Source organism: Amblyraja radiata, chromosome 3, assembly GCF_010909765.2.
Source record: "Amblyraja radiata isolate CabotCenter1 chromosome 3, sAmbRad1.1.pri, whole genome shotgun sequence".
NCBI classification, from domain to species: domain Eukaryota; kingdom Metazoa; phylum Chordata; class Chondrichthyes; order Rajiformes; family Rajidae; genus Amblyraja; species Amblyraja radiata.
The window spans coordinates 16,045,257-16,057,429 of record NC_045958.1 but is presented as its reverse complement, the minus strand read 5'-3'; the positions used below and the strand labels follow the sequence as shown (position 1 = coordinate 16,057,429).

General features: G+C 43.5%; 1 protein-coding gene across 1 annotated transcript in view; it reads left to right on the top strand.

Moving 5' to 3' along the window:
• LOC116970817 (solute carrier organic anion transporter family member 4C1-like) overlaps positions 1 to 12,173 on the top strand; it is a 101,585-nt gene that overhangs the window by 7,246 nt on the left and 82,166 nt on the right. The gene's annotated exons all lie outside the window — the stretch shown is intronic.

Here is a 12,173-nt window from a genome sequence, read left to right as displayed (position 1 = left end):
GTTGGCACACCAGGTTGTCAGGTGCTGGACCTACTCTCTGTAGGATGACTCATCGTTGTCACTGATCAGTCCTACCACCGTGGTGTCGTCAGCAAACTTAATGATGGCGTTGGATCCGTACTTAGGGATGCAGTCGTGGGTGAAGAGGGAGTAGAGGAGAGGGCTGAGCACACAGCCCTGTGGCACGCCGGTGTTCAGTGTTATAGTGGAGGAGGTGAGGTTGTTGACCCTAACAAAATGTGGTCTGTTGGTGAGGAAATCCAGTGTCCAGTTGCAGAGGGAGGTGGAGATGCCAAGTCCGCTGAGTTTGGTGATCAAGCTGGCGGGGATGACAGTGTTAAAGGCAGAGTTGAAATCAATGAACAGCAACCTGATGTAGGAGTTGTTGTTGTCCAGGTGGGTCAGGGCAGAGTGTAGAGCCGCCGATATGGCGTCCTCTGTAGACCTGTTGGCCCGGTAGGCAAACTGATGGGGGTCCAGTGTGGGGGGAGGCTGGCTTTGAGGTGAGCCAAGATCAGCCGCTCAAAGCACTTAGCAATGACAGGGGTGAGTGCCACTGGGCGGAAATCGTTGAGACTCCCTGTGGCTGACTGTTTGGGCACTGGCACGATGGTTGATGTCTTGAGGCAAGTGAGGACAACACCCTGGGCCAGTGAGAGATTGAAAATGTCGGTGAAGACTGGGGATAGTTGTCCAGCAAATGCCCTAAGCACCCGGCCAGGGATGCCATCGGGGCCGGCAGCTTTGTGCTCATTCACCTTTCTCAGTGCATCTTGTACAGCAGAGGTGGAGAGACTGAGGGGTTGTTCATTCGGGGGTGGAGCAACTTTGATGGCTGGGGTTTTGTTGTCCCGGTCAAAACGAGCATAGAAATGGTTTAGCTCGTCAGGAAGGGTGGCGTTGTCTGGGGGTGGGGTGTTAACTTTCTGGTAATCGGCAAGGGATTTGATTCCTTGCCACATGCGCCTGGGGTCAGAGTTGTTTTGGAAGTGCTCTTCAATCCGCCGTTTGTGATTGAGTTTGGCATTCCTAATTCCCATTTTCAGATTGGCCCTGGATGAGCTGTATCCCTCAGCGTCGCCAGATCTGAAAGCGGCATCGCGAGCCTTCAGTAGGAGTCTGACCTCCCTGCTCATCCACGGCTTCTGGTTAGGGAAGGTCTTTATCTCTTTGTGGGTAGTGACATTATCGGTGCAGAATTTTATATAGTCCATAACTGTTGAGGTGTATGAGTTGATGTCCACTTGTGAATTGAAGGTGGACTGGGTAGCAAACAGACTCCAGTCTGTCTGCTGAAACTGCTCCTGTAAAACAGAGACAGCCCCCTCAGGCCAAACCTTCACTGTCCTCATGGTAGGTTTCACACATCTGATCAGAGGTGTATATTTGGGGAGCAGGAACAGAGAGAGGTGGTCAGACTGACCAAGGTGGGGGAGGGGAAGGGCTTTGTAGGCTTCAGTAATATTAGTATAAACTAAGTCCAGAATATTGTTTCCTCTGGTTGGGCAGGAAACATGCTGATGGAACCTGGGGAGTACAGTTTTAAGGTCGGAGTGGTTGAAATCACCCGCAACAATAAATGCCCCCTCTGGGTGAGCAGATAGATGTTTGCTGATAGCAGCTTGCAGCTCTTCCATTGCTAGCCTGGCATTAGCGTCCAGGGGTACATAGACTGCAGTGATAACAGTCGATGTGAATTCTCTGGGCAAATAGAAGGGCCTGCACTTTAACATCAGGTATTCCAGGTCAACAGAGCAGTGACTACCAATCCTAACAACGTCCGTACACCATGTGATATTCACATAGATTCACAGTCCGCCGCCCTTGGTCTTACCGGAGTTCTCCGCTGTTCTGTCGGCCCTGAAGACAGTGCGCCCCTCCAGCTCGATGGCATTGTCCGGGATGTTGCCGTTGAGCCATGTTTCAGTAAAGACCATGGCGTTGCAGTCAGCGATCCTTCTGTGTGTGGTGATCCGCAGCCGTAGTTCGTCGATTTTACTCACCAGGGACCGGACATTCACGAGGAAAATGCTGGGCAGAGCTGGCTGGTACGGGTTTGATTTCAGCCTAGCTCGATAGCCTTCTCGCTTCCCACGTCTTTGTTTGCGGTCCCTGCGCCGCCTCCGGGCACTTCCTGTCGGGGGAGCTGGCCCGCGAGACCACGGTGTCCTGGCGATCTCCGGCGGCAGTTGAAAGTCGCTTCTGGGGCTCGTTATGCAGAGACGGCCGAGCTCTAGTAGCTCCTGACGGCCATACAGAGTCTTCGCTCGAGTGCTCCGGGCGAAAACTAAGGTAATGATTAACAGGAAAAAAAATAAATTGCAAAAACTACGGAGACGCAGAGCCTCGCGTTGTGCACGCGACGCCATCTTGATTTCCTCTTAATGTTTTTGTGCAATGCAATACATACCTTGGTGAAGGAACTGGAGAATAGGATGCATATCTTGTAAAGACAAGAATCAATTTTCAGGATGTCCCAGTGCATTTTATTTATTGAAATTGATAAACATTATCAAAGAAAAATGGGAAGACGTAACAAAAGCAGGGTTCCTGGTCTTCACTGTCACTTTTTTTGCCTCGCTCTCAGCCACATCTTGGATCTCTGATCTCCTACTCCACCTCTCCTAGGACTCCTGTGTTCCTTTTCAGTAACTCCTAAAGCCACTGACCTCCTCCTGAGCTGCTACTAAGATCTCTGGACTCTCCTAGCAACACCCTGTGGTTTCTGGCAGCTGCTTACACTGTGCCAACTCATAGTCATAGAAACATAGAAAATAGGTGCAGGTGTAGGTCATTCAGCCCTTCGAGTCTTAAGTTGGTTCAGGTCATATTTACAAGATAGGAACTATTTTGTTTCCATTGGCGACTTTGTATCAGAACCAACCAACGTGACGTGTGGAGTACCGCAAGGTTCGATCTTAGGGCCCTCTTTATTCAACATCTACATGCTCCCACTAGGGCAAATCATGCGATATAATAATATTGACCACCACTGCTATGCCGATGACACTCAAATCTATGTAGCGCTATCACCAAATGACTATCGCCCCATAGATCTGTTGTGCCAGTGCATTGAGCAAGTCAAAGACTGGATGTGCCAAAATTTTCTCCAACTAAATAAGGACAAAACGGAGATAATTGTTTTTGGTGCTAAAAAAGAAAGGCTTAAAGTAACCCAACACCTTCACTCTCTGTCCCTGAAAACTTCAAACAAAGCCAGAAATCTTGGGGTCATTATGGATTCAGATTTAAATTTCGACAGTCAGATCAAATCAGTAACAAAATCGGCCTACTATCACCTCAAAAACATAGCAAGATTAAGAGGACTCATGTCAGCTCAAGATTTAGAAAAACTTGTACATGCCTTTATTAATAGTAGGCTAGATTATTGCAACGGTCTCCTTGCAGGTCTTCCAAAAAAAACTGTCAGGCAGCTACAGCTTGTTCAGAACGCTGTTGCTAGAGTTCTAACAAAGACCAAAAAATTTGAGCATATTACACCAATTCTTAAATCCTTACATTGGCTCCCTGTATGTCAGAGAATTGATTTTAAAATCCTGCTGCTCACCTATAAATCACTACATGGTTTAGGGCCAAAGTATATCACTGACATGCTTCCACTATATAAGCCTTCTAGACCGCTAAGATCTTCTGAAACCAATCTGCTAGTGATTCCCAGAGTAAATACAAAACATGGGAAAACAGGATTTAGTTACTATGCAACAAATAGCTGGAATAAACTTCCTGAAGATTTAAGACTTGCCTCAACTTTGACCACTTTTAAAACAAGACTGAAAACTTTTATGTTTACTTTAGCTTTCAGCTAAATCTTAACTACATTGCACTTTTAACTTTTGCACTTTTTATAATGCATTTTTAATTTTGCTTTTCTTTTCTTTTAGTTCTTCTATTTTATTTCATTTTATTATTTCATTTATTGTATGACATGTTTTTATGTGAAGCACTTTGAGTCTGCCTCGTGTATGAAATGTGCTATATAAATAAAGTTGCCTTGCCTTGCCTTGCCTTGCCTTGCCTTCGAGCCAGCACCACCTTTCAATGTGATCATGGCTGATCATCCACAATCAGTACCCTGTTCCTGCCTTCCCCCCATATCCCTTGATTCAGCTAGCCCAAAGAGCTCTAACTCCCTTTTGAATGCATCCAGTGAATCAGCCTCCACTGCTTTCTGAGGCAGAGAATTCCACAAATTCACAACTCTCTGGGAGAAATGTTTTTCCTCATCTCGGTTCTAAATGGCTTACCCCTTATTCTTAAACTGTGGCCCTTGGTTCTGGACTCCCCCAACATCAAGAAAAAAATTCTTGCATCTAGCTTGTCCAATCCCTTATTAATTGTATATGTTTCTATAAGAAGCCCTCTCATCCTTCTAAATTCCAATTAATACAAGTACAGTCATTCCATTCTTTCATTATATGACAGTCCCGCTATCCCGGGAATTTACCTTGTGAACCTACACTGCACTCCCTCAATAGCAAGAATGTCCTTCTTCAAATTAGGAGACCAAAACTCACACAATACTCCAGGTGTGGTCTCACCAGGGCCTTGTACAGGTGCAGAAGGACCTCTTTGCTCCTGTACTCAAATCCTCTCGTTATGAAGGCCAACATGCCATTCGCTTTCTTCACTGCCTGCTGTACCTGCGTGCTTACTTTCAATGACTGATGTACGCGGACACCCAGGTCTGATTGCACCGCCCCTTTTCCTAATCTGATAACATTCAGATAATAATCTGCCTTCTTGTTCTTGCCTCCAAAGTGGATAACCTCACATTTATCCACATTATATTGCACCTGCCATGCATCTGCCCACTCGCCCAACCTTTCCAAGTCACCCTGCATCCTCATAGCATCCTCTTCACAGTTCACACTGCCATCCAGTTTTTTGTCATCTGCAAATTTGCTAATGTTACTTTTAATTCCTTCATCATTAATATATATTGTAAATAGGTGCGGTCCAGCACCGAGCCTTGCGGCGCCCCACTAGACACTACCTGCCATTCTGAAAGGGATCCGTTAATTCCTACTCTTTGTTTCCTGTCTGCCAACCAATTTTCTATCCATGTCAATACCCCAACATCCTGTGCTCTAATTTTGCCCACTAATCTGTGTGGGACCTTATCAAAGGCTTTCTGAAAGTCCAGATACACCACATTCAATGGCTCTCCCTTATCCATTTTACTTATTACATCCTCAAAAAATTCCAGAAGATTAGACAAGCAAGATTTCCCCGTCATAAATCCATGCTGACTTGGACCAATCCTGTTACTGCTATCCAAATGCATTACATCTTTAATAATTGACTCCAGCATCTTCCCCACCACCGATGTCAGACTAATTGGTCCATAGTTTCCTCTCTCCCTCCTTTCTTAAAAAGTAGGATAACAATAGCCATCTTCTAATCCACAGGAACTGATGCAGAATCTCTAGAACATTGGAAAATGATCACCAATGCGTCACCCTAGATCCTCTGTCTCCCATTACTTCTGGGAGATTATTTGTGTCTTCCTTAGTGAAGACAGAACCAAAGTACATGTTCTACTCGTTTGCCATTTCCTTGTTCCCCATAATAAATTCACCTGGTTCTGTCTTCCGTCTTAACTAATCTTTTCCTTTTCAATTACCTAAAGAAACTTTTACTATCTTCCTTTATCTGCTTGGCTGTCTTATCTTCGTACTTCATCTTTTCTCCCTGTATTGCCTTTTTAGTTACCTTCTGTTGTTCTTTAAAAGTTGACCAATCCTCTGTCTTCCTGCTCATCTTTAAAATGTTATACATTTTCTCTTTTAGTTTTATACTGTCCTTGACTTCCCTTTTCTGCCACGGTCGCTTCTTACTCCCCTTAGAATCTTTCTTCCTCTTTGGAATGAAATGATCCTACATCGTCTGGATTATTCCCAGAAACTCCTGACATTGCTGTTCCACCGTCATCCCTGCTGGGGTCCCTTTCCAGTCAACTTTGGCCAGCTCCTCCCTCATGCCTCCATAGTCCATTTTGTTCAACTGCAATACTGACACTTCTGATTTTACCTTCTCCCTCTCAAATTGCAGATTAAAATTAATCATATTATGATCACTACCTCCTAATGGTTCTTTTACCTTGAGTTCCCATTATCAAATCTGGTTCATTACACAACACTAAATCCAGAATTGCCTTCTCCCAGGTAGGCTCCAGTACAAGCTGCTCTAAGAATCCATCTCAGAGGCACTCTACAAACTCCCTTTCTTGGGGTCCAGTTGCAACCTGATTTTCCTAGTCTACCTGCATATTGAAATCTCCCATAATCACCATAGTATTACCTTTGTTACATGCCAATTTTAACTCCTGATGCAACTTGCACCCTTTATCCAGGATATTGTTTGGTGACCTGTTTACCCTTACAATTTCTCAGTTCTATCCACAATGACTCTACATCTTCTGACTCTGTCACCCCTCGCAAAGGATTGAATTTCATTCCTTACCAACAGAGCTATCCCTCCCCCTCTGCGCACCTGTCTGACTTTTTGATAGGACGTATAACCCTGAATATTCATTTCCTAGCTCCGATCGTCTTGCAGCCATGTCTCTGTAATTCCCACAACATCGTGCCTACCAATCTCTAACTGAGCCTCAAGCTCATCCACTATTTTCTATACTTTGCGCATTCTAACACTTTTAATTCGGTATTCACCTCCCCTCTCACACCGGTTCCTATTTCACCCGACCTTACTCTCTTATCCCTTCCTGAACTTTCCATCCCATCAATACAGGTGTCTTTTATAACCTTTCCTGTACCCTCTTTCCCTTTAACTCCATCCTATACTTCCAATTTGTCGATCCCTCCCTCCTGCTATTTAGTTTACACCCACCCATGTAGCACTAGCAAACCTGCCTGCCAGAATGTTGGTCCCCCTCCAGTTAAGGTGCAACCCATCCCTTTTGTACAGGTCACTCCTTGAGCCTATGGTTTGTGCTCCCTGTCAAAGATGGAAGACACCTGTTTCTGCAGAAGAGCATGTGAACCAATTTAATCATGTCCCTAGATATTTGATCAGTATACTGTGGACTTTTGAAAACTTTGTAGTTACTGATGGTTAAAAGACAACAGACATGTAATTACACACTGTATTTACATATCCAACAGCCTTGCAACCTTTATGCGGAAGTATCGTATTGTAACTGTCCCTTATCTATTGTGTGGTTATAGTGCACAAAGTTTGGTGAATGCTGAATGTGTCATGTTTTAAATTACACTAGACCAAGTGCAGACCCGTTGGGTCTGCTCCCCCAATGGACCCGTCCTCTCCCCATAGCCTCCACGGGAGGCGCGGTCCTCCAACTCAATCCGTTACCGAAGGTAAGATTCGAGCACTCCTCCGCAAAGATCATAGCTCGTAAGCCTCCCCCAGCACTGGAGATGAAAAAAAATCCCCAATTGCAATACCAATTGATCCTCCCCCTCCTGTCCTGCCAGGAGCTATGATGGCCACATTGTTGCAAATGTCGGGTGCACTTGCTGTTAGATGCCATTGAGCTGAAAAGTTCAGTGTGTTGCTGCCAGTGTTCCTGTCTTGCAACTTTGTATCAAAGTGTGCTGGAAGCTCAGGAATGATTTTAAAGTAAAAACCATTTTAAATTCCAAGTATTCTTAAACATTTTCAATAATAACTCGAGAAATAAAGCATGAATTTTTCAGATAAGGCGGTTTTGGACTGCATGGAAAAAAATCTCTACCGGAATATGTAAAAATATCACCGTTAGCGTGTCGTTTTTTCTTCTGTGAAAAGGCTGAGACGTTAGCCACTAATATCTCAGAATTAAACATTATTTTAAAAATCTCCTGGACTTTGCCCCTCCCATTATGTAACCTCTTCTAGTTCTGTATAAATACAGTTTTTATTATTATTACATTTATGTTCTTTGTTTGAGCAAAGATGCAGCTTTATCATCACTGACTGTAGTAACACTGAGTGTCTCCTTTGAGAACATACTGTACTTCTATAGCAGGTGAACTTAAGGAATTCATTCTATGAGCCAAAATCACATTCTCAGATGTATAGTATATGCCCCATATCAGAAATTTAAGTTGTTGGATCACTGCACACCATTCTAGGATGGTATACAGTATATGAATAACAAAACAGGGTCAAGTTCTTCTTTAGTGACCAGTGCTGAGTGTTTTCACTGCTGTGTTCACTGAAGTTGGATCTAAACTTGCACACAACGTACAATCAGGTTCTGATATTTATGCACTTATTTACTGCTAGAGTTCAAAGATAAATTGGTTGTTAAATCCCACAGCTGCCATAGTAGCTGTTCAGACATTCCCATGGAAAAATGAATATTGTTGGATGTTTTAATTTTACATCACCAGATTAGAATTGGCAACGCACAGTGGCACAGATGGTACAGCCGATGTCTCACAGCGCCAGAGATCCGGATTCGATCCTGACCTCTGATGCTCCCTGTGTGAAATTTGCACATTTTCTATGTGACTACATGGATTTTCTTTGGCCGCTCCGATTTCCTCCCACAGCACAAAGACATGCTGGTTTGTAGGTTAATTACCTAATGTACAGAGAGTGGTTGGGAAGGTGGAATAATAGAATTAGTGTGATTGCTGGACGATGAACTTACCATGTACTTGAAGGCTAAAGGGCATAGTTTCATGTTGCATCTTTCAATCAAATATTGCCTTGCTTTCTTGCAAATCCTTTACAAAATGGAATGCTGTTCAATATAATAGAAACATAGAAATTAGGTGCAGGAGTAGGCCATTCGGCCCTTCGAGCCTGCACCGCCATTCAATATGATCATGGCTGATCATCCAACTCAATATCCCGTACCTGCCTTCTCTCCATACCCTCTGATCCCCTTAGCCACAAGGGCCACATCTAACTCCCTCTTAAATATAGCCAATGAACTGGCCTCGACTACCCTCTGTGGCAGAGAGTTCCAGAGATTCACCACTCTCTGTGTGAAAAAAGTTCTTCTCATCTCGGTTTTAAAGGATTTCCCCCTTATCCTTAAGCTGTGACCCCTTGTCCTGGACTTCCCCAACATCGGGAGCAATCTTCCTGCATCTAGCCTGTCCAACCCCTTAAGAATTTTATAAGTTTCTATAAGATCCCCTCTCAATCTCCTAAATTCTAGAGAGTATAAACCAAGTCTATCCAGTCTTTCTTCATAAGACAGTCCTGACATCCCAGGAATCAGTCTGGTGAACCTTCTCTGCACTCCCTCTATGGCAATAATGTCCTTCCTCAGATTTGGAGACCAAAACTGTACGCAATACTCCAGGTGTGGTCTCACCAAGAATCCTGTACAACTGCAGTAGAACCTCCCTGCTCCTATACTCAAATCCTTTTGCTATGAAAGCTAACATACCATTCGCTTTCTTCACTGCCTGCTGCACCTGCATGCCTACTTTCAATGACTGGTGTACCATGACACCCAGGTCTCGCTGCATCTCCCCTTTTCCTAGTCGGCCACCATTTAGATAAGTCTGCTTTCCTGTTTTTGCCACCAAAATGGATAACCTCACATTTATCCACATTATACTGCATCTGCCAAACATTTGCCCACTCACCCAGCCTATCCAAGTCACCTTGCAGTCTCCTAGCATCCTCCTCACAGCTAACACTGCCCCCCAGCTTAGTGTCATCCGCAAACTTGGAGATATTGCCTTCAATTCCCTCATCCAGATCATTTATATATATTGTAAATAGCTGGGGTCCCAGCACTGAGCCTTGAGGTACCCCACTAGTCACTGCCCGCCATTGTGAAAAGGACCCGTTTACTCCTACTCTTTGCTTCCTGTTTGCCAGCCAGTTCTCTATCCACATCAATACTGAACCCCCAATGCCGTGTGCTTTAAGTTTGTATACTAATCTCTTATGTGGGACCTTGTCGAAAGCCTTCTGGAAGTCCAGATACACCACATCCACTGGTTCTCCCCTATCCACGCTACTAGTTACATCCTCGAAAAATTCTATAAGATTCGTCAGACATGATTTACCTTTCGTAAATCCATGCTGACTTTGGCCAATGATTTCACCACTTTCCAAATGTGCTGCTATCCCATCTTTAATAACTGACTCTAGCAGTTTCCCCACTTCCGATGTTAGACTAACTGGTCTGTAATTCCCCGTTTTCTCTCTCCCTCCCTTCTTAAAAAGTGGGGTTACGTTTGCTACCCGCCAATCCTCAGGAACTACTCCAGAATCTAAAGAGTTTTGAAAGATTATTACTAATGCATCCACTATTTCTGGAGCTACTTCCTTAAGTACTCTGGGATGCAGCCTATCTGGCTTTGGGGATTTATCGGCCTTTAATCCATTCAATTTACCCAACACCACTTCCCGGCTAACCTGGATTTCACTCAATTCCTCCAACTCCTTTGACCCGCGGTCCCCTGCTATTTCCGGCAGATTATTTATGTCTTCCTTAGTGAAGACGGAACCAAAGTAGTTATTCAATTGGTCCGCCAAATCCTTGTTCCCCATGATCAACTCACCTGTTTCTGACTGCAAGGGACCTACATTTGTTTTAACTAATCTCTTTCTTTTCACATATCTATAAAAACTTTTGCAGGCAGTTTTTATGTTCCCTGCCAGTTTTCTTTCATAATCTATTTTTCCTTTCCTAATTAAGCCCTTTGTCCTCCTCTGCTGGTCTCTGAATTTCTCCCAGTCCTCCGGTATGCTGCTTTTTCTGGCTAATTTGTACGCATCATCCTTCGCTTTGATATTTCCCTTGTTATCCATGGATGCACTACCTTCCCTGATTTATTCTTTTGCCAAACTGGGATGAACAATTTTTGCAGTTCATCCATGCAGTCTTTAAATGTCTTCCATTGCATATCCACCGTCAACCCTTTTAGAATTAATTGCCAGTCAATCTTGGCCAATTCACGTCTCATACCCTCAAAGTTACCTTTCTTTAAGTTCAGAACCAATGTCACTCTCCATCCTAATGAAGAACTCAACCATATTATGGTCACTCTTGCCCAAGGGGGCACGTACAACAAGACTGCTAACTAACCCTTCCTCATTACTCAATACCCAGTCTAAAATAGCCTGCTCTCTCGTTGGTTCCTCTACATGTTGATTTAGATAACTATCCCGCATACATTCCAAGAAATCCTCTTCCTCAGCACCCCTGCCAATTTGATTCACCCAATCTATATGTAGATTGAAGTCACCCATTATAACGGTTTTGCCTTTGTCGCACGCATTTCTAATTTCCTGTTTGATACCATCTCCAACTTCACTACTACTGTTAGGTGGCCTGTACACAACACCCACCAGCGTTTTCTGCCCCTTAGTTTTTCGCAGCTCTACTCATACCGTTTCCACATCCTCCAAACTAATGTCCTAAATGCTTTAATGCATATTTTATTATTTTTGTTATCTCTGGTGGAATATAGATCTCCTGCCTCATCAACTGTGACTTTATACATAGCTAATTGAATATGTAGAGTGCACTGAGTGTAGCGCAATTTAACTGCATTTACAAATTATGTAAATGGAGTAAAGTTTTAAAATTTACAAGTAATGCATAAACAAAACATAAGGCACAAAGGTAGCCATCTAGCACACAGTGCCTATGACTTTGCCTTAGGGAGTATGCAAATTATTTCCCATTTCTTTCCGCATAGTCATTTAGCTTTATCCCACTGAAGTATTTATCAAATTCCTATTTTAAAGTTACAACTGAATCAACTTCTCGGCAATATTCTGATCAGAGTTTCTTAAATTTACTCCCTTATTTAAGATACATCAACGCAACTCAAGTTATAATTACTTGCTGTTTAAAAAAAATCTCTTATTATTGCCAGACATTTGTGTCAAATATCTTAAACCTATTTTCACTGGTGATTTGAAAGCAGCTTAGTCTCCCTAATTCTGTCAAAACGTCATGATTTTGAATATTAAATCTCCCATTTCCCTTGGGGTTAGGAGGGAGAGATAGATCAGCCATGATTGAATGGCGGAGTAGACTTGATGGGCCGAATGGCCTAATTCTACTCCTATTCCTTATGACCCTCTTTCTCTTAAATTAGGACTTGCATCCCTGCTTCCATTTTAGTAATTGCTCCAGTAGCCTCGTCATAGACATGACATGCTTCCTAAAGTGAGATCGTCAATATTTCACAGGAAACCTAACCAAC